This window comes from Pagrus pagrus, assembly GCF_965226575.1.
Source record: "Pagrus pagrus genome assembly, chromosome: 3".
Taxonomy (NCBI): domain Eukaryota; kingdom Metazoa; phylum Chordata; class Actinopteri; order Spariformes; family Sparidae; genus Pagrus; species Pagrus pagrus.
The window spans coordinates 30,695,182-30,717,393 of record NC_140187.1 but is presented as its reverse complement, the minus strand read 5'-3'; the positions used below and the strand labels follow the sequence as shown (position 1 = coordinate 30,717,393).

Genomic DNA, 22,212 nt, shown 5'->3' with positions numbered 1-22,212 from the left:
GCTTGCTGAATCACTCCCTCTATCCATCCCTCCATCCACCTATCTATCTATCCAGCCATCTATTCCTCCTCCACCTCTTCCTCGTTGGTGGTGTGTCGACTCGAAGGACAGCCCCCGTGCTCTGACACACTCACACACACGCAGACATACACCTCCGCGATGTGTCACTACCAGTTCCACCTGCCTCTTCCCGTCATTCCCCGCTTGCCGGTCCATCTACCTACACTTGCTCTTCACCCCCCCCTTTTTTTGCTCTCTCTCAGTCTTTCTCTCCACCCCTCCTTGTCCTCAACCACCCCTACGCTGTGTGTCACCGCTGCCGGGAAGAAAAGAAAAATGCTCCGTCCGACGAAAGTGAGAAGAGAAAGAACACAGAAAAGAGTCAAAGAGGAGAAGATAGTTAGAGCCGGAGTGTGTTTGGAGCGCAGCGATGCCTCCATCCACCATGAGCCCGACTCTTTGATGGAATATCCCGGACGGCGGAGGGCAGAAGGAGGGAGAAGAGCAAGAAGAAGAAGAAAAAGTAGAGGAGAAAGAGGACTGAAGGAAGACTACAAGGACTGAGAAGGCAGGACAGCCAGCGCTCGCCTCAGGAGGGTATGGAAACAGAACCATAAGAACAAAAAACATACATAACATGCTCTTGACAATCATTTCTCTAACAACCCCAGCTCTTCTGTCCCTTTTGGCATTTTTCATTTGGGTTTTGATCTCTCTCTCTCTCTCTCTCTGTGTCTCTCTCTCATTCACTCCCTAGCTCGCTCGCTCGCTCTCTCTGCTGAGTTGTGTGTCCACAGGCTCTGTTTGGGATTTTGACTAATTGTGAAACTATTCTCTGGACTCGAGCGGAGAAGAGACTTTCTCTTCCCTCCATTTTCTTTTTCATTCTAATTAACTCCCCCCTGTGCAGACCCTCAAAGAGCCTCTCTCTCCGACTCTAAGTCTGTCTCTCTCTACCTCGCTCTGTTTTTTTTCTCCCTCTCTCCATCTGTCTGCCTTTGAGAAGCAAATAATTGGATGTGGAGATTGGCTTTTCTGTGGCTGAGCCGGAGGATTGAGGCTGCACTCCACACACACACACACACACACACAGTTACACACACACACACACACACCTGGAGCTCAGGGTGTGTGTGTATCGAGTTCTGGCGTAAGCTGGACACAAACTAATAATTTTATTAATAATCAGGTCATTTTTTAGGTAATTTTCAAAGGAAAAGTTTGGTTTTGTCCACAAACCTCATGAAAAGACCAAAACCAACGTGTTTGATCACTTTCGAACTCCTACACCCTCTGTGTGGCTCTTCAAGACGAAGATATAAAACTTTGCAAAAAAAAAAAAAAATACATTGTTGACAGAGGCTAAATAATTTCCTTGAATAGCTAGGCACTGCAGTTTGTAGCAAATGTTACTCGAACTGGAGTAAAAGTGCATTTATCGGGGACTATTTTCAGCTGCGAATGAATACACACTTGATGCTCTAGTGAGTTTTTTACAGAATGTTTTTAGGTGTGTGTAGGGTTGACTCAAAATTAACAAAGAAGGAACATCCCACTGGTGATTTTAATTGTTTGAACTGGAGCCTTATGGCACAGAGGAGTTAGATATATCAGATTTAAATACTCTGTATCATTATTGTTATCAGTTAATATAAATGTATTTTTGGTCTTGGTCCTTTTCTAAAACCAAGTTTCAGTTTTGATTCTTGTGCAGTGCCCTGCTTTGTCCTCTTCTTTCCTGCTTCAAGTTACGGACACCAACTTGTAGAAATTCTCGAAGCAAGCTCATTCGCACGAGACGTTTTACAGTGCAAAGCTGAGTGAGAAGAAAACCCAAAGAAAGAGAGAGGGAGAGAATTTGGTAGCTCGAGTGGCCGAGAGACCTTTGAAGAGATTAGAGGCAGAGGTATTTCCCTGGAGAGAGAGGGAGAGAGAGGGAGAGATGAGGAGGATGAAGAGGAGGCTCGAGGAGCTTCTGAGACAAGAAGACATGAGATGTGTTGTAATGCTGGCAAGCTACAGGCTGGCTGATTGAGTGGGACACACACACACACACACACACACACATCGACGCTTAGAAGAGATGTAAAGCTGCTCTCGCTACACTTTCTGCTCTGAGGCAGAGCGCCAAGTCTCTCGAGCCTTTACACACACACACACTCACACACCTTAACACATTCAAGACACACACAAAACGACAAATGGAACAAGAGGGACTTCGCTTCAGTGGGACCCTTTTCACATTTCTCTTTTTTTCCTGCTGTATTTCATTATTCACCCAGTCTCCCTCTCTTTCTCTCTCTCTCTCCTCTTCACCTTCCCGCCCAACCACACATCTCCCTCCTCCCTCTCTCCTCCTCCTCCTCCTCCTCCTCCTCCTCCTACTACTGCTGCTGCTTAGCTCCATCCAGTCCGGTCTCATTGTCCTCACACACACACCTCGCCGCGGCCGAGTGTGTGAGCGTGCGCGCGCGTGTGCATGTGTCTCTGCGAGGACGGGGGTGCAGCCGGTCATTTCTACACCACAGCACAGCCGAGCGCCGGGTTCCACTCTGAGGTGAGTGTGTGTCACCTCCTTATCCGATAAACACACTTTTTCACAGTTTCAGCCTGTAATTTAGTTTTACTTCTCTTTAAAGTGTGTGTGTGTGTGTGTGTGTGTGTGTGTGTGCCCTCTCAGTTCATGTGTAGAGACAGTGAGGATGGTGGAGGGTGTGTGTGAATTTTTTCTGTGTGTTGTTTGCTGTAACAGGGGTCAAAGGTGCTGGCGGTGACATTTGAATGGCTCGGATTGGATATGGAGCTGAGATTGTGGCTCAGGCTCGTCCAGACCGCTGGTGTGATTGTGATTGCGAGTGGTTGCGTGTGTGTGTGTTTGTGTGTGTTGATCCCGTGCGTGTGTGTAGCCAGAGGGTGAGCTTGGCTAAGTCTGTACGTGCTCTGCTTATGAATTACTGACCACGGCTTGAGTCTTACTCCCCGCTAGTTCACATTGAGCATGCGAACACTCTCCTATTTTAGTTTTTTTCCTCTTTTTTCCACTCCAATCTGTCTAATTCTTCCTCTATCGTCCTTTTTTCTCATTCTGTCTGATTTGACTTCAGTGACTTATTTGCCATGCCAGCCTAAAGGAAACCCCTCTGCCAAAGCCGTGTACCAAATGCAAATTCTCAAACAAGCAGCCAACAGTTTATATGTTCGAATTTTCCCGACTTCTTTCACTGTATGTCTTTCTTTCTTTCTTTCTCTCTTTCTTTCTCAGTTGCTCTCTCTTTCTCCGTCTCACACACATATACACACATTCCATGGCAGATTTAAATATTTCCCGGCGGGGTTGGAGGGTGAACAGAAATAGATCTAATTCTAAATCAGGACGGAGAGCTCGGCTCAGGCAGCCTCCCTCCCTCCCTCCCGTTACAGCCAGCAGCTACAACACTTGCGCTCCAAAAAAAAAAAGAAAGAAAAAAAGTTCAAAGATTAGCTGCAAATGTATCATTTTGCAGCTAATAATATGGAGGGAATATGCTGCGACAGTATGAAACGGCAACGCTAAACCGTTTGCCAGATCCCACACACACTCTGGCCTCGATGCTGGACACAGGAGGCGTGAGGACAAAAGGGCGTCTCAGTTTCGAAGATTTTCGAAACAATGCAGCTTTCTGGTATTAGGTGTTTTTTGTCATTTTGCGTTGCACCACCCACAAAATAATAAGCAAAGCAAACACAGGAGATTAGAGATGCAGTCAAAGTGCCCAATTTGCTTCATAGAAACTTGACTTTTGAAAGATTTCGGGGAGTTTAAGCTGTATGGATTTGTCTGTTCCGGCTCTTGGCTGCTACAGTAGCTGGTTGCGCTGGAGAAAGCAGCTGGATTAAGCCTCTAAGACTGGAGTTAAGATACAGATCTGGAGTTGATGAGTTCCTAGCTGCCTGTCTATCTGCCAACCTGTCTGTCTGCCTGCCATGTCTGTGTCAGGGCCGACTCCAGAGCAGCGATAGGATGGGTCACGGCCCGCCGGCTGCCTCCAGCGGTGAAGAGAAAGGGACGGAAAGACGGAGATGTGGAAGGGGTAGAGGGAGGAGGAGGGGGAGGACGGAGGAGCAGGTTGAAGGAATGTGTGTGTTCATATGTCAAAGTGTGAGTTTGTGGCAGCGGTGTGAGAGATAAAGCAGGATGGGGGTGGGGGGTGGGGGGTAAGGATAAGATGTGCTGAAGGCTTGATAAGCAGCACCTGGCTTGAGAGAGAAAATAAAAGATAAGAATGCACAAAGGGGGATGTGAAGGTGGGGGTTGTGGAAGTGGGTGAAGCCTCCAATATCTACCTACAGTCCAGACGGACGTCACACGAAGACCCACTCATCCTTTACCTCTCTCTCCCCCTCTCTCCCTCGCTAACCGCCCTCTTCCTCTCTCCTCCTTTTTTTTGACAATGAGCCGACAGCAAAGAACAAAAGAAGACATAATACATGCAAACCCTCCTCTCTCTGCAGTCAGGAAGGAGAGGAGGAGGAGGAGGAGGAGATGGGAGAGAGGGATGAGTAAGGCATAACATGTAAGGCGATTGCAGTAATCAAATCATATATATATACATATATATGTATATGTACATATATATATATATATATAAATATATATATATATATATATATATATAAAATGTGCAGCAGTGTAGTTGCTCCAGAAAAGTCATTTGACACCCAGATGAAGCTCGTAATGAGCTGATACATGTCAAAAGGTAAGAGTCTGTCCTCACTTGAACTCTTAAAACAACCAAAGTTCACATTTTGCTGGCAAGCAACCTTGTGTGTTCGCTCAAATAATGACTTTCCTCTCTAAAAAGCTAAGCCGTGAGTAGCGAGACATTGTAGTGCCAAGAAAATGTTGAAGTGAAGAGCTTCCACATGCAAAGTGTTGGAAATCGCAAGACTGTGAGATTGCTTTTTTTTAAAGCATGACCAAGATCCAAACTCAACCAAACCTCACCGGAAACAGACAACTTTTCGACTTACCCCTCTCCTGGTGTTTCTGTGGTATTACTGTTGGCGCTGCTATCGCAATGACAATGTTAGCGACTTGGCTACCAGTAACGGCCTGGCTACTGTCAGGACACCAAAAAACAACCATAAGAATCCCAATTTCACCCAGAAATCCAGATCTAGGCAGAGTAAGGTTGTGTTAATAAGTAGGCAGGTTTTGTTACCTACTGATCTTGTAGAAAGAATGCCGGCTTTGAACCATCTCAAGTCCCGGTGGTAAGGGGAAACTCACCGGAGCTCTTCATCGAGTGAATGCTGTCCGGTCACTCTTGTTTTACCTCAGTTTCTATCACTTTTTCTTTTGCAGTGTAGAGTTTCCACAGGATAGTGACCAGGGAAAACGCACTTCCTTTGTGTCGTTATTTGTCCATAATTTAGTGGGAAAAATCCAATCCAGTGGCAGACTGAATAGCATCGTGACAACGAGGTCTGTAGGGAGTCAGTTTTCTCCAGCGTTACACTGTGCAATCAGTATTTCATCCACAGCAGTAAGTCGAGGCAAAAAAGTTGTCTAATGCCACTTTAAAGAAAACTACAATTTGTTTGAGCTTGGGTTTTATTTTGTAGTTCTATTCATTATAATTCTATTGTTCTAATGTGCATCGTACATCGCAATGTAAAAGAAATTGAAAAAGAAAATTCCAGATCCATCTTTTTATCCGGTTCTGCACCAAAGGTTTATGGGGTCTATTCTGGGCTGAGGCGCATCCGCCATCCAAGTTTAGTAGAAATCCATCTTGTACTTTCTGTGTAATCCTGCAGTCAAAGCAACCAACAAACCAAAAAATGGACACAGGTGAAAGCATAATGTCCCTGTCAGAGGTAAGTATGAGCAATGAAATCTAAAAACCGTACACATCAGACTCTGTGGTCTTCAGGTGGAAGGACTTGTTGAAAGTAAAATGTCACCTACTATTCCGTTTGTTCAAAGTAACAATTAGTTGGTATGTCAGCAACATGACTATGTAAATGTTAATACAAGAAACTTTAAAGTTCATACGAACGATATAAAGTGGAATGACTCAAGAAAGGGAGAGTAATTACAAGTGTGTTGGTAAATGGGATCTGATGCGCTACACTAAAATTAGAGCGTGGCTGCTCAAAGAAGTAGAGCACGCTCTTTCCAAGTGAATTAACAAACAGGTCATTTGTAGCGCAAGGTCAATGTTTAACAGGTAACATCGACAATGTAACACTAGATTTACTGAAAAGTTTCACAGTTTTATCTGCAACTTTTAGCTGCCATTCAGTTCAAACAAGTGTCTGCTTGTCTAACGTAACATGAGCTAAACAACGTTAATATTTCAATACATCACATCTAGAGTCACCTGGCTACAATCAGTATATTCCAATAATGCTTGACAATTACCAATGGTCAACTCTGTGCCACAGTGTGCTCTGGTCCTCAGATCGACTATAAACACACCCTATGTTTGCAGATAATTTAAAATGAGTGATGCATGGATGCTAAGCCTAAACAAAATCTGTATATTGCTTGACTCGTCCCTTTGGCTTGTGTCACTTATTCATCCTATTGATAATTAATGGTTGCTGTGCATTACACATCTCAGAGACCCTCACACACACACACACTCACGCAGTGATCACACTCTGGGAGTGATTGGAGCTGCTGTAATTAAAGAAGTGTTAGCGGTGAGTGAATAAAACATGCATCAATCCCTCTCCCCTTCGTTTGAGCTCCCCTCCTCCATCCTCTCCTCTCGTTGGTTTTTATCCGTTTCATTCTCTTTTATCTCCTTTTCCCCGCTTCCCACTTTTATTCTTTTAATCATCCTCATCTTCTCTTTCTCTCTGTTTATCTTTTCTTCTTCTCATGTTGTTCTGCTTTTTCTTTTCGTCTTCCGCCTCTGATTATTCTGCTTCTTTCCTCCTCTCATTACCTGTTCCTGTTCCTTCTTTCTTCCTTTTCTTCCAGCTTTTTTAGCTCCTTTATCATTGTCTCCCTACTTTTACTCTTCACCTCCTCCACCCCTCTCACTCCATCCTCTCCTCCTCCTCTCTCCTCTCCATCATTCCCCAGAGGTGAACCAATGTGTGCAAGCTGTTGCAGCAAGGGCAGCGCTGGCGTAGATAGAGCTAGTCTAGCAGGAATGAGATATACAGTGCGTGTGTGTGTGTGTGCACGCATATATAGACACTTTGAAACACACACTCTTCCTAGCGCACACACTCTCTCTAGCTCGTAGACACTGCAGGTGCTGCATCAAGATAAATGAGCCGTCATTAGCCAATCAGGTCAGCCGGTGGGAGGGCGATGGAATACCAAGGAGCGAGATCAGCTAGTGGAGGTCAAGCCTCTGACAGGAGAGATGTGTGTATTTATGTGTTTCACTGCGCAGAGAGATTTAGAAGGATTTCCTGATTAGATGTGAGCTCTCGCAAACTTTTACTTCCCCTCCTCCCCTTCCTCGCTGCACGAGCTTCCCCTTCCCTTCCCTTCCTTCCTCCATTGCCGTTTCTTCTTGTTTTTTCCCACCAGTGCTCCTCTGGGAAGCAGAGGAGTGCCGAAGACTGTTGTGCTGCCATTTGACGGCCTAATTGGTATCTTCGGCCCATTGTTTATCTCTTCATCTGCGACTCATCGGAGTGACGGAGACAGAGGTTGAAGAGGAATTAAAAGCGTTTCAGAAGTCTAGTTCCCAGCTCGAATTTCCTGCAGGAGGAAAAAGGTAGATGTCATATTGTGTTTTTTTTTTCTTTTTTCCCAAAGCACTTCTCCAGGGAGAAAGCTATGAAACCAATTAGAGAGAAAGTTAGACTGGCATATATTCTCATTACCGCACTATAATCAATCAATGTGTGTGTGTGTGTGTGTGTGTGCGTGTGTGTGAGTGTTTGCCCTCTTCACATTTACACTACAGCTAATGCAAATGGAATTATGCATAAAGTGCTCGTTCTCACAGCCAAGGTGCTGCTGGGAAGGAGGAAGGTAAATGATTAACCCCATGGAAAAACTCTAATCTCCCTTATTCTCCCCCTCTCTCTATGAATGTGTGTGTGTTTGTGTGTGTGTGTCGGGGGCTTTCAGGATGGCCGCTAGCTTTCTTTGATCACTAATCCTTTCTCTGGCCTGACTTTCTGTCCCTCGTTCTTTTTTTCCTCTGCCCATCTCTCCGCTCTCCTCTCATCTCCTCTCCCGCGCTCGCCTCACGCGGCCCGTTGCCATGTCTGCATTGTGAGCAGCTTACAGGCGAATAACTAGGGCAGGGTGCCCTCTCTCTCTCTCTCTCTCTCTCTCTCTCTCTTTCTTCTCTCTCCCCCTCTTTCCAACTCTCTGTCCTCCCTTTGCCTCTCGTAACTGTTTTACTATTCTGTTTTCTCGAGCGCTTAAAGTACAAGTTTGAACTTTTACAAGTCTATTTTAATACAATACTCGCAAGTTAATGGCCGCTGTAATCATTCCTTCTCTCTCTTCAAACGTGGCAGTGCTGTAAAGAAAAGCCAATGAAGAAATTGAGTGGGTGCTAATAGATGCAAAGTAGTTCAGGGCGATGCAAATCTCAGAGATGACACTTCCATGTGAGTTTAAAAGTTTTAGAACCTTTGAGAAAAAGTCACACTCATCCAGAGGCTTTATGACAGCTCCATACACGCTCCAACGTAGACACTGCCACACTCCACAAACACACATATGGTGCATTCCATTTTGGTTTCCCATTCAAAAAGTCGGACACACCTGACAACCCCAGCCTTTAAAATCCAAGATGGCTGCTTGGCACATCAGCAGCTGTGAAAACTGAACACATCTATCAGCACTTCTGTCTCATTTGCGTCTCATTAAATCAGTCTTACACGCAGTACTGTCCGCCTTCTATCCGTGGACATTTTGCTCCAGTTGTTTGGATGCACGATGGCTAGCCTGACTAGAACTAGTTTTTCCAACTTGATGTACTGGAACGCCGTCAACTCGGGTATGAAGTCATTGCCAGCTGTAGCTACCAAGGTAAATGGAACACACCAATAATTTGTGCATACCTTGCTATCTACAGCTGTACTGTTAACTGGCTGTCTGAGCTGAATAAACACAGACAACAAAATAAAAAACCTCTGCCAGGTAAAATTGAACGGGCTTCATTTTCAATCCTAACACACCTTAAGAAAAAGCGGAAAAAATCCATAATTCTAGTTCTGTGCAAAAATTAAGCCCATCGTAAAGTTAGCCAAATCAAGTGAGTGTTTTTGAAGGTCTTAGTCCAGGATTATGGCTCCACACTTCTGATTGGTTTCACTTGACAGAAATGTAAGAGCCGCTCGATGTTTTCAATTTGTGCTGCAGCAAAAGGTTTCAGTCGTCTCCATGGTAACCAGAAGCTGTTTGGTTACATTATATCGCTGAAGGATAAATATCCTTCTGACAGCTTGTTTGTTACCCAATCACAGACATGACGGTGTCCGCAACATAACGAAATTCTCCAGAATGAAAGTGACGAGCGACACTTTTTTCTACCAAAAATGCCTCATTTCTGTCAAGCAACATTCATCTAAAGCGTCAAGCGCCCTACCACCACCATCTTTTTGTAGAAAGTCCTGCTTGCTCAGCCAATACTTAGTCCGTGGAGATTTTATGGGCAACACATACCTCTACATGTGACTAATAGGGCAAAGATGTGTGGATTTCTTCATCATGCTAAGAAGAGATCACATCCTCCCTCATTCAACAGTCTTCCCTACTTCCTCTCTTCTGGTATTCTTCTCTTCTCCATCTCCATCCATCTTTTTCTCCCCATCTCTCTGCAGCTCTGAGATCACTGTGACCTTTCTGTCCTCTTTTCCCTCGCTTTCGCTCTCACTCGCTATCTGTTTTCTTCTCTCTCTCTCAGTTTCTGGTAATTTGTCCAACCAGCCGAGGCAAAAAAATCTCTCGGCTGCAGGACACACACACAAAAACACTCTCTCTCTCTCTCTGTCTCTCTCACACACACAATTCACAGTCCCTCTAAGGCTCCTGCCAATGCCTCACAGCATTATTATTCAGCACGTTCATAACTTCATAGAGGAGCTCAATGCCCGGCCAGACAGTTGTAGTGCTAGTGAGACCTCGTAATCCCCCTGCTCTCTGCCCGGGCCTCGTTAAGCCTTATTCCCCACTGGGAACCCGGAGGTTATAATTAATGTACCTCCTGTAGACCTCGGGAGCACCTCGTTGGTTTTCTGTAGTCCTGGTCTTACTCCACAAGGGGGCATGAGAAATTTATGGAAGCCAACAGACAACACAAAGTGTGTTTGTCAGCAGCCTTTGGGAAGTTTGGAGCCAACTTTTCTGGTGTAACACAGATGCTGAGGCTGCACCCAAACTTCCCCATTACTGCACCTTTGTTGCTCCACAAAGAATACAAGCAGAGCCCGACCGATATATCAGTTGGCCGATATCAGCCAATATTGGCCTATCACAGATAAATCGGTATCAGCGTCTGATATGTGCCCGATATGATATTTCATTTTAGAGGATGCAGAGTTTACTGTTTCAGTGCACTGATGTACTGTAATTTTAGACAATAAGGTTTATTGTTAAACTGTAATATATCCTGCCTCTGTTACATATCTTTGTATTATGTTTGTTAACTTTGAGGGATCATTCCAAAAAATGTGTGTATATCGGCCAATTTTTGGAAATTCTTCCCATAATCCCATAACGGCATCGGGACCCAAAATTCGATTGGGTCTATTGGTCGGGCTCTAAATACGAGTGCAACTGACCAAACCTGAACAGAATTTGAAACAGATTTAAAAGCTTGAATAGGCTTGAAACCGCCCCCGCTCAAGCAAAAGTGTTTATATCTGTTCCAAAGGGCGAGGTGAAAAAATGCCGTTGTTGTAATCAGTCCTACAAATGAGGATAGTGGTGCACGCTTTTGTACTAAAAATGTTGCACTCGGTGGTACAAATGAAAAATAGTTTTATGAGTCTTGACAACAGAGCACGACTGAGAAGTTCAAATACTTCGACCTCCTCGTCTTGGCACACTTGTCCAATAACTGTGTGGAGGGGACGAGATAGCCATCGCAATTCAGGCATCTGAAAGGTGTGTGGGAGGGCACTTTTCAGACTCTCTTCGACTATGATTCAAACATGCTGAACCCATTATTACACTCAGTCCGTAGGAGACAATACAGCAAGCTTTTCCCTCCATACCAGTTAGTCTTTAATGCTGAAACAATTCCAGGTTTGATCAATCTGTTGAGTGACAAGAAAGTAATCAACAAAAGTTGATTACAGCGATCACTTATCAAGCAAAAACATTTCTTCTGTTTTATACAAGAAGAAACTGAATCTCTTTGGGCTCTGCACTGTTGGTCAGACAAAATAAGCATCCTCGGAGGATGACACCATGGGCCTTGAGAACTTGACATTGGCATTGGTCACAAATTTATGATACATAAATGATAGATCAACAGGTTCATCAAACATTAGGAAAATAGTTGCAGTCATATCTTATTTAATCTAATTAGGAGCCAAGTTATACTTTGTTAAAGTCATGCTTCTCTCAAGCAAAGTAAATCACAGATGCTTTTACTTACTCATGCATTTTCTCTTTCAATAAGATGAGTCACTTCACCAAGTGTCAAGTAAATGCCACTTTATTCATAGACATTAGCCAGAATAACCTGATTTGCAGTGGAAAGAAGGGAGTTACTGTATACGTGACTTTAAAAAATTGGTATTTTGCGCATCTCGCTTGACAAAATGGATGTTTCAATGTTGAGTATCGAGCCGCGCTGAAAAGAGGGCGGATATATCCAGGCGCAGGTGGAGTGGTTGTGTGAGTGTATTTGTGTGTTCGGGGAATTTGGAAATGTGTGTGTGTTGGGGGAAAAGCACAAAGCACTGGCCTGTGGAGAAGAGAGAAAGCTCCTGTGTGTTACCGAGTCAATAGGCTCTTTGTTCACTGGGACTGGGAGACAGTTAGCCATGAGGACAAACTGAGACTCCAACGTACCACAGTGTACCTGAACCTGCATACACACACGTGCAACAGCACACACACCAAGCAAATACCTCAGCCCGACAGGACGTCATTCAATCTCTGTCCACTGTTTCTGCTTTACCTTCTTTATCACCTTATCAGTTCTTCCCTGACTTTCTCCTCCTCGCTCCTCACTTCTTTCACTCTCTTTCTATACATCTACCATCTTTCCCTCCCTTTTCATCCCACCCACCGTTGGCGTCTTTGTGTTGGAACAACAGAAATGGTTTCCCCGCTTTTTCAGCCCTCTCGGTTATCTATACTGGGGGGTTGGTGGGTGGGAGTTTTTACCTGAGAGCAGGACAGAGGGCATTTTGTGCTGGAGCGAGGGACAGCGAGAAGGAGGGGAGAAAGAGAGAGTTGGGTGGGTGGGTACAATCGGGGGGGAGACAAGAATGCAACAGATACAGGTAAAAGCTTTGTGCAGGTACCAGAAACAAGTGCAGGATTCCAGGACGCACACTGGTTTTAATATCCATGTGATGGTCAAGAAAGAGTGTAACTGGGGCTTAGAGCCAGAAAAAGAAGTACATGGAGACAGGAAACAGACGAAGAGACCAACTATGTGCTTGACTCGATCAGATAAGTAGCAGGGAAAAGTGCGTATGTGGCGACACAGTGACAGAGAGAGGGGAATTCGGAAAAGTGCGGGATTGCAGCTGTTCCGACAATTACGAGATGTAAGTAAAATGAAATCTGCAGGCATTTCTCTCATATTTATCAGCTTTTTCTGCTTTTGAAAAGTAATCTATGAATTCTGTGTGCTGTAATGTGCCTCCAAAGTGTACCCCCCTGCATATAATGACCTAAAAAAGCAGCACATGAAAGCGAGCGCTTTGGGAGTCGGAATATTCGAGGCCACTGCGGAGTGAAACTTCTGGTTTATACACCAGTCAAGAGCTTGCTGTTGCACGCTTGATGCGAAATGTTCTGGACGGGAGGTTTCTCAGTGGCTACTTATATTCCATGAGTAGAAGTCAGGCACATGTCAGCATGAATCACGCTCACATACAGTGTTTCTGCTTTGTATGTGTGTGTGTGTCTGAAGGCAGGCACGGTATAAATAATGGATAAAGGTCTAATAAGCTTTCCGTGGAACGTCTCTGGGCTGTTGACCATCGGGATCAGCATTAGGATTCTGTCACTCAAACTCAAAGGCACAACACTCAGCTTATCTATTGCTCTATGCACACACATACACGCAAGTTTGAGTACACACACACACACACACACACACAAACGTGCATGCTCATACGTTTCCACACACTCATGCAAACAGTGATCGCCTTATCTCTTCGTCCAAACAAGAAGATAACAAATAAACCACATTGTCTGTTTCCACAGAGGATCTCGATAAGACACAAATCAGCTTACACACACACATACGCCGAGACGAAAAAACACACATAAACATGCACATACAAGGAAGCAGAGCGCCGGTTTACCACTGTGAGGTCAAAAAAGACAGACAAAAACAAAGACGGACGACTTTGACATTAATCCTACCTGCTGCAAAACTCTCTCTCAGAGCCCCTCTTGCTTTATTCTCAAGCTTTGCGTCTTTATCTCTCATTTCGTCTTATCTCTGCATGTCTTTCAAGCTCTCTGACTTTCCCATTCCCATGCCTGTTGCTAGAGCGGTCTCTCGAAAAAGTAGTGATTCCACTCCAACCTGTGAAGAGGCTCTTTGTTCATCAGATAGAGAAGGAATATACAGACATTTGGTTATTAGCAATCTTGCAGTTGTGTTTATGTACACTTTTTCATTTGATCTGAAATAGTTGGAAATTTCCGGAAATTATTCACTTTGGTGTCGAGAGTAGGGTGAAAACATCAATACTTCTCAGGTCCATATGGAAAATATGAAGCTACAGCCAGCAGCTGGTTAGCTCAGCTTAGCAAGGACTAAAACCGGGGGAAACATCGAGTCTGGCTGTGTTCAAAGGAGAAGAAATCTGCCTGCCAGGACCTTTATATCTCTTGAATAAACATCAACACAACTCATTATATCTTGTTTGTTTGATCCTCTTACTCTGTGCCAGAAAGTCAGTAAGCGCATTTCCCCAAAACGGCAGACTATTTCTGTAGGTGATATGCTTTTCTAAAATCTGTTGGCCTTACCAAGAATTTCGTTTTATGGCAGAAGCACACTTTACAATATCAGTCTAATATGGCCCAACCTGGCAGACGTGGGGCATCAAAAAGAAAAATGATTGTGCCATCGTGGAAGACAACCAGCCTTACTCCCTACCGGTCAGTTATGTACTGTATATATTGCAAGTTGTTAAGGAGGCAAGCCAAAATGGTTAGGGTCCAACCTGTAGTGTGCCATGTCCCTTAGCTAAATGAAAGCCTGCTTGTGACTATGTGATGACCTAATCTGACACACTGACCATCTTGAAAGACAACATGAGGATGGTCATGGACGATACGGTATTATGTGAAATTCCCTTCTTTGAAATCGAACCATTTGCATGCCTATAATGCCCAAAATGTTTGCTAATCAGATTCTTTAAGGGTAGAAATATCTTTGAGACCACATTTAGAATTAAATGAGACTAGATCCGAACTGACGCGGCTCTGATCCAAATCGTCCGATCTAAATACAGTCTGCACTGACATTCACACATGTTGGGCTGGTTTGGTCTTTGCCTAAAAAAATCCAAGTTTGTTTGAGCTATACAGCTGATGTATGCTGTGTATGTGTTGGTAGGTGTGAAACAATACAAATGCAAAATGATCAAAAGGTCAGTTAATTTTCATTAAATTAAAGGAGGTTTTTTTAATATATATTCAAGCCTTATTTATGTATTTAAAGTTGTATTTGTCATTTATCATTACATATTATATTAATCTCAAGTGAAGCTTGTAGTTAAAACATTTTATTATATATTGTCATTTTTCAAATGTGATGTACATATTTTGGTCACAGCTCTTAATTATTATCAAAATGTCCCGCTAATATGTTTATTTTAAATATGGCGAGTGAATACATTGTCATGGGATTATCTTAAACTCTCACATATCTATATCCGTATCAGCCTTAAAGGGATGGTTCGGGTCTTTTGATGTGGGGCTGTATGAGGTACTTGTCCCTATTACCTGCAGTAGATGGCCGTCAGCTCTCCCCCTGTGTGGGGAACCAGCAGGTGGCCCCGACAGGGAAGCAGAGCATTGTACTGCTGAAAGGCACCGACAGCAAGACGTATTTTAAAAGAAGGCACACCTAAAACAACATGTATCTGTTTAAGTGTACAGAAAATTTCTGTGTTTTAAATTTCCGTCAGACAGCCCTTTCCTTTGCCACTATATTCCCTCAACCGTACAACGTCTGTATTCCTACGCACAAGCGCAGCTGTGTCTGCCGTGCACTGTATTGGGTTGGACTTTCAACAGCTGTCGGTGCTACGTGCTGCTTCTCTACACAGGGGGAGAGCTGACCATCGTCTACTGCAGGTAATACACTGACTAAGAATAAGTACCTCATACAACCCCGCAGCAAAAGACCCAAACTATCACAGAGCCAATATTGGTTGGACATGCAATACTGAAGATCTCCAGCTCATCATATCGCCTTAACTGCAGGGTTACAGCTTTATAGAGCAGAATGAGCCAACCAACCATTGGGTGGGATACTTGGGCGTATCACAGCCTTGAGAATAATAATTTTATAAGAATTAGTTAAACTTTTATTAAAAGTATTGAATAATTCAAATTCAGAAATTGCAGATTTCATTTTTTTCCTTGGCCAGTATCACCAAACCAGAAATACCGGTCTCACCCCAGTTTGGATCCCACTGTGGTTGGTTCATGCATGGTGCCACGCTGTACTCAGGCCTGTGGCTGTTCATTTATGTGTGTATTTGTGGATGCACGTGGGCTGCTTTGCCTCCCTCTCCCTCTCTCTGTTAACGTTGACTCATCCATTTTCAGCCAGTTAATAATTCAGAGGGTCTGCAGGCTGTGTTTTCATCTGTCTCATCTCTGCGCTCGCCTGTGAAAGAACCCCTAGTAATTACACACCACCAAAACAAGACAACGACTCCTGATGGCTGGCAGCATGGCTGGGGATGGGGAGCGAGCGGGTGGGGGGGGGGGGGGGGGGGGGGGGGGTGTGGGGGAGGAAAGCGGGTGAGAGTGAGAGAGGGAGAGATCGAAGGACAGGAGGGGAGGGATTGCAGGATACACAGGAGACAAGAAGGATACACAGTGGAGAGAGGTGTCTCAACACTGTTGTAAATCCTCTGCAGGGCCTTGTAAGCTGTCAGACAAGCTGAGGGTGTTAAAGGCATGAAGCGAGAGAGCTGCACACACTCACGGACACACACACGTATCGCTGTGCGCAGAGAAAAGTTTACTCCTGCTACCGGCGTGAGTGGCTCGCTGCTGTGTTTTATGGCTTTCTATTCCTATGTGATTTTCTCTGGCATGTCACATAGGGTCTAAAGCCATTGGGTACAGAGTGGGAGATCTGCAGACAAGGATTAGATGGATATATGGAGTGACAGAGGAGGGATAAAAGAAGAGCACATGGAGGTTTAATAGCATGTATGTACACACTCACACACACACACACACACGTATACACTGCATGGCCTGGGGCATTTTAGTTTCTGCTCGCAGGCAGCCCAGTCTAGCTCAGCTAATTGCCCCCATATGAGACAGGCTGAACTGCGCATCAATCCCTAAAGCCACACACACACACACACACACACACACACACACACACACACACACACACATGCATGAATGCAGACACTTAATGTTTGGTCTGTGCCTGTGTTTTTGTCACCCACTCTCTCCCACTTGCATTGCATTATACACACACACACGCGCAGTATACACTCCCCAGCCAGGCCTGCTGGTGCTGCTGACTCAGGTTGGTATTTAATGAAGCTCTCAGTTTCACCTCGCGTCTCCCTAATCTCAGCGCTCCTTTCTGATTGGCTGCAAGCACGCTAGCGAAAAATGTTAACGTTGGGGGTTTAGTGAGCCTTAAGACCACTTCTGGCTCTGTGTGTGTGTGTGTGTGTGTGAGAGAGAGAGAGAGAGAGAGGGAGACATCCTGGGAGAGGGAGTACAAAGAGTAAAAATACAGATGTAGAGAAAAATGTGAGAAGAAGCGTAATGGTAAGGGAGTTTTTCTCCTTGTTGAGTGACAGCGCTCAATACACTGCCATGCCAATCTTTACTGCAGTATATGTCTGTGAGTGTGTGTGTGTGTGTGTGTGCAGTGTGTGACTGACCTATTGACTGAACCTCAGCAACTCTCTCTGCATTGACTTTCTTGCTGAGAACGCTGCAAAACTGTGAAACACACATAGACACATTGCCTTGAGTATTATATCGACAGCTGTCTGCTATATACATTTAGTGGATTACAGCAGTTTCCCTGCTGCAGTTGATATAAATGATGGGAAATCTCGGATGATTAAGATTTAAAGCCATGTGGCTGCTCGTATGATGATACATTCCTGACCATTCGGGAATGTATCATGACACTAACGCACCACTTTGGTTCCCTCCGGCCACTCCAGAACATGTCCCAATAGAGGCTCCTTTGAATTTCAATCACAATGTGAAGTGGACATTCCAGCCAGGGACAAAATTCATATCTCACATATAGAGTTCTATTGTAGGAGGAGTCATTTTACGCGACCAGGGATCCAGAAGTAAAAATCACATTAGATAACTGACACTCGGAACATTTTAAGGTTTTGTTGGACACAAAACTCTGAACTCTAAAAAGGTCCAAGCTCACGCAGATAAAAATGTTTGAAGAGAAGTAAAATATGACCGCTGAGGATCAAGGAGCACCCATTCACCGAGCTTAAAACTGTACTGCACTGGTGGTGAGCAGAGGGTAAAGATTATGATCTGCGAACTTGCAGTCTGTTGTTCCCCAACCCTATCGCCCTTTTTTTTAATACCCAATTCCCTTATTCTGAGGGCGGCTGTGGCTCAGGGGTAGAGCCAGTGTCTCGTTGTTGGAAGGTCGCTGCTTGCATGCATGTCGAAGTGTCCTTTGGTTTACACTGCAGGAAGATCTGGGTTATTACGTTACCATGGTTAAGCTATGGTTAGGTTTGGGCAACTTAACTTGATTTTTCAAAGAGTTGAACTGATGCCTGTGACATAAACCTATGTTTTATTCAAACCTGCAGTCCAGAACTTATATCTCATTACACAAACAATGTCAACGTGCTAATGATACAATACGCTCCAACATACGCCTGATTTAAAACTCTGGCACACTGAAATACGAAGAGATTTACCTGGTGGTTACAGCTGTAATCAGGGTTGTGTGAGGGCTCCTGTTTAGCAACTCTGCAGCCTTTTCAATCACAGATGAAATACACAAGGATGCACATAATTAATGCAACATCATGGAAATCATTATTTTGTTCGATTAAGCTCTCGCCAACAGCTACAAGCCAGTCACATTAATCGCTCCCTCTTCATTTTCTTCTTAGCTTCCTCTATCAAAGTCCTCTTGTGTCTCTTCACCTCTGTCATGATGTCCATATAGAGACTGCTGAGCCTGACTCCATCGCCCCCTTCCATGGCTCCAGTTCTGGTGCTAGTTCTGGCGCGCTCCCCACCGGCATTCTTTGCCGGGCCCCCTCTTCGACCTGACATGAAAACCTCCTTCTCCCTGCACCCCAAAACATGTCAACGCCAACACTCCCCAGTGCTCTGACCAGTTAACAGGGCTAACTAGCAGCTACAGTTAGCAGCAGTTACAGATTACTTAAGCGCCAAGTAAAGTTATCTGAACATCAGGAAGTTTGTAAATCACCAAGAATTAAGGCCCGTCATCGCTGGCTGCTTAGATAGCTAATCAGCACTTGCTAGCAAGAAAAGTCCAAGCTGAGTCCACAAAATTAACCAGTTTTGGGCACAAAGCAATTCATGTTTGTTCAGGATCATGTTTGTAAAAAAACTGCTCTGAGGAAGACCTCTGGCTAAAATTTGTAGGCAGTGATAATAAATCTGATTAAATAACTGAAAGGTTTTTGCAAAGTCCTCTTTTGATAGGTCATAAATTGCAGTTCATGAGGTAAAATGTCTCAATTTGTGTGTTCAAAGACGCCACTACAAGAATAAGCCTACCACCGATGGCTGCACTGTGCTGGGAGGCACTTTTGCTGCGAGCATCCGCGACACAGGATGAAATGAAAACTACTTGCTCACTTGATCATGATTTTACTTCAGGCGAGTCCTTTAGGCAAACTTTAAGTGAATCAAATTAAGCCCAATGAGGAGAAATCTCTTCATCATAGAGTTTGGTTAAAAGTTCTAATCTGAAAACTCACTTTGCTTCAATTTTCATGAAAGAATAAAAAAACCCTTTCTTCTTCTTTGATGCCAGATATCCATGTGTGTTCAAAAGACTTCATGGGAGAGCGCTTCTCACGAGCAGTGTGATGCCTTGGCAGACTGCCGGATGAAGGAGAATCGTTCTAACGTCTCCCCTCTTCTCCTCCCTCCCCATCCCCCCTCCCTCTCTCTGCAGGTTGACGTGGATGCGGTGCATCAGGTAGGCCATGCCCTTCACCTGTGCCTGCTTCTGTGGCCTGAACGGCTTCTGTCGCAGACGGAAGAAGAAGAAAAAGGAGCAAGAGGAGGAAGAGGAGGGTGAGGAGGTAGAACAATGCAGGGATCAGGAGACAGTGGTGTGATAGCCGCACTGTCAGCTGCAATCTCCTCACCTTCTTGGGGGTTTTATCCTTTAATAGCCTGGAATGTACAGCCCTGATTACTGGTGCTCAGTACAAACTGTCTGATATATTATAACAGGGGCTTCAGCAAACACAGGCTTTTAGTGAAAATTCTGATTTAATTGTGCATTTTTGAAACACATATCCTTTCCAGTGGTTTATGTTCTACTTATTTTCCACTTTTCAAACTGCCTAAACTCGACAATCACAACCCTGTCTTGAGCCATATTCCCTGGTATGAATCAGGATTGATGAAAATAAAAGCCTGTGAACTCTGAGCTCATCCCCATTACCCATCTCTGCAGCACTCTAATTTTCCCCTGGCAGCTGACTGAGAACTTTGCTTCTGCTGATGTGATTCCAAAAAAACACTTCTTATCTGTTTGATTCATGTCTCGCCATAGCTGCTGTACTGTATAAGGTGTGAAGAGATGTCGAACCCTAGGAATCCATTATTTCTCTCGGTCACACTCTCAGCGAAGGCCCATCTAATCGCAGCTCCACGGAGGCTGAATTGGGACCAAAGCTTGGCGCAGCTCTGCACCTCCTCACCTGCCTGCTTATGTCAGATCAACTTAGTGAAAACTTCAGCCCAGTGAGAAAGTGTACAGTAATTTCCAAAGTCACCCACGGAGGGCTGGAGCCCATCTCGGTTTTCACGCTGAGCTGGGCCCAATCTAAAGCCGAGCAGCTGTCCAATCAGCAGCTTAGCTGGAGTGTGAAGATAGGAGTCAAGGGTCAGAATGAGCAACAGGGTTTGTGAGAAGTCCCTCCTCTGATACCGTAGCATCTCGGTCTCATTAATAGGCAGCCAAGTAATTACAAACACACGCACACACCGATGCAGACCCATCAATTAATGTCCCCCGGTGGGAGTGGAGTGTCTGTCCGCAAATGCCACTGTGGTGCGCTTCCAGCTGTCACCTGTGTGAGTGTATGACTCTGAAAATGTGCGCCTGTGTGCTTCTGTTTCTTCTCGACTGCAACAATAGACTTTCAAACCTGAAACAAGTGGTTAAGATATCTATTGAGCTGCTATAGAACCGCCTGTTCAGAATGCACATCGAGACACAAAGACAAAGACGCACACACACACGCACAGGTCTCATTAGCTTGTGTGATTATGCATGGCACGTCCAGTCAGGCAGTGGAGATGTAATTAACCTTTTCCAGCAGGAAACAGATGCCTGGATGTCACACACAAACACACACAATGACACACACACACAGACACACACACGTCTGCTGTCAGGGAAACAAAGCCAACGTCACGGTGTCACGGAAACAAAGCCCCAAAAGCGCCGCCTGGCACTCTGTGATAATCCCCTCACGCATATTTACATTCAGGGCTTAGAATGCGTCTCGGTGCCGGCGTCTCCACCCCCCGCCGCACTCCGCTCCCACCCCTCGCCTCCGCCCATCCATCCTCCGGGTCTTCTCCGTCTACCTTTCGGCCCTCCACCTGATTCACCCTTCTCCTTCCGCTATCTGCTCTCCTCCTTCATCATTTACATCTCAGCCAAAACCCTCTTCTTGGTCGGGTTCATCTGTTTATTATCAGTGGATAGTACATGGCCTTGCATGGCAGCTCCCATAGATTAGCCCCCACTTGCTCTTTCTCTGACTCTGAATATCAGGGATTTCTTCAGGCGGGCAAAAAGCTGCTTTACGACAGATTAATGGACGGCCCTGATTGTGTCTGTCGGTGTGTGTCTGTGCCTGCGTGGAAAAGATTGTCTGTTTACTCATTCTCCCGCTACAGGCGGCGAAATGAGACAAAGCTAAAACCATTTCACAGTGTAGAGCACCTATTATGATTCACTGTGTTACGACGCAGCCCTAATGAGAAAAAGAGAGAATGAGAAGAGGGGCCGGTGGAGGATAGGAGGGAAAGAGAGAAAAAGATGGTAATGAGAGCGAGAGTCGGATATGGAAGAGGGGGGCTAATGCTAGACAGAGCAGTCATGCTAATTGGCTACAGTGGATAACTTTCTGAGGCGGGGGATGAGTGTGTGTGCCGTGGGGGGGCAGAGAAGAGAACAGCCTGATCTGTCGGTGTTACACTCGTTTAACGCTCCCTCCATTTCACCTCTTTAATGAGAGGAATATTCGCTCCAGTAATGGCGAAAGATTTGAAATTGGTAACGATTTGTTGCTCACACACACACACGGAGGTGGCAAGCGGGGGGGCTGGAGGGTGGATGGTGATGGCGGGGGGTGGGTGTGTGTTTTCCCTCAAGCACCACAACCCAGTCCTTTATGGATCATGGCAATTTTCAGGGATTGTAACTCAAGGACAAACAGCTAAAAATAGAGGGGTGGTGCACGACTCCTGCGATAGCGGGGAGGGGGAGGCGGGAGGTGGGAGGAGGTGTGTGCACGCGTGTGTGGGTGGGGACAGCGAAAACGAGTCCTGTCGCATTAGATTTGGGTCAGAAACGAGGGAAGAGCCGACGAAGCGGAGAGTGT

General features: G+C 45.0%; 1 long non-coding RNA gene across 1 annotated transcript; it reads left to right on the top strand.

The window, feature by feature from the left end:
• Positions 1 to 201: 201 nt before the first annotated feature.
• Positions 202 to 21,947, top strand: LOC311254487. Its single transcript, XR_014622255.1, has 3 exons — positions 202 to 597; positions 2,402 to 2,557; positions 19,539 to 21,947. It is a non-coding gene; the product is annotated as an uncharacterized lncRNA (long non-coding RNA).
• Positions 21,948 to 22,212: the final 265 nt, after the last annotated feature.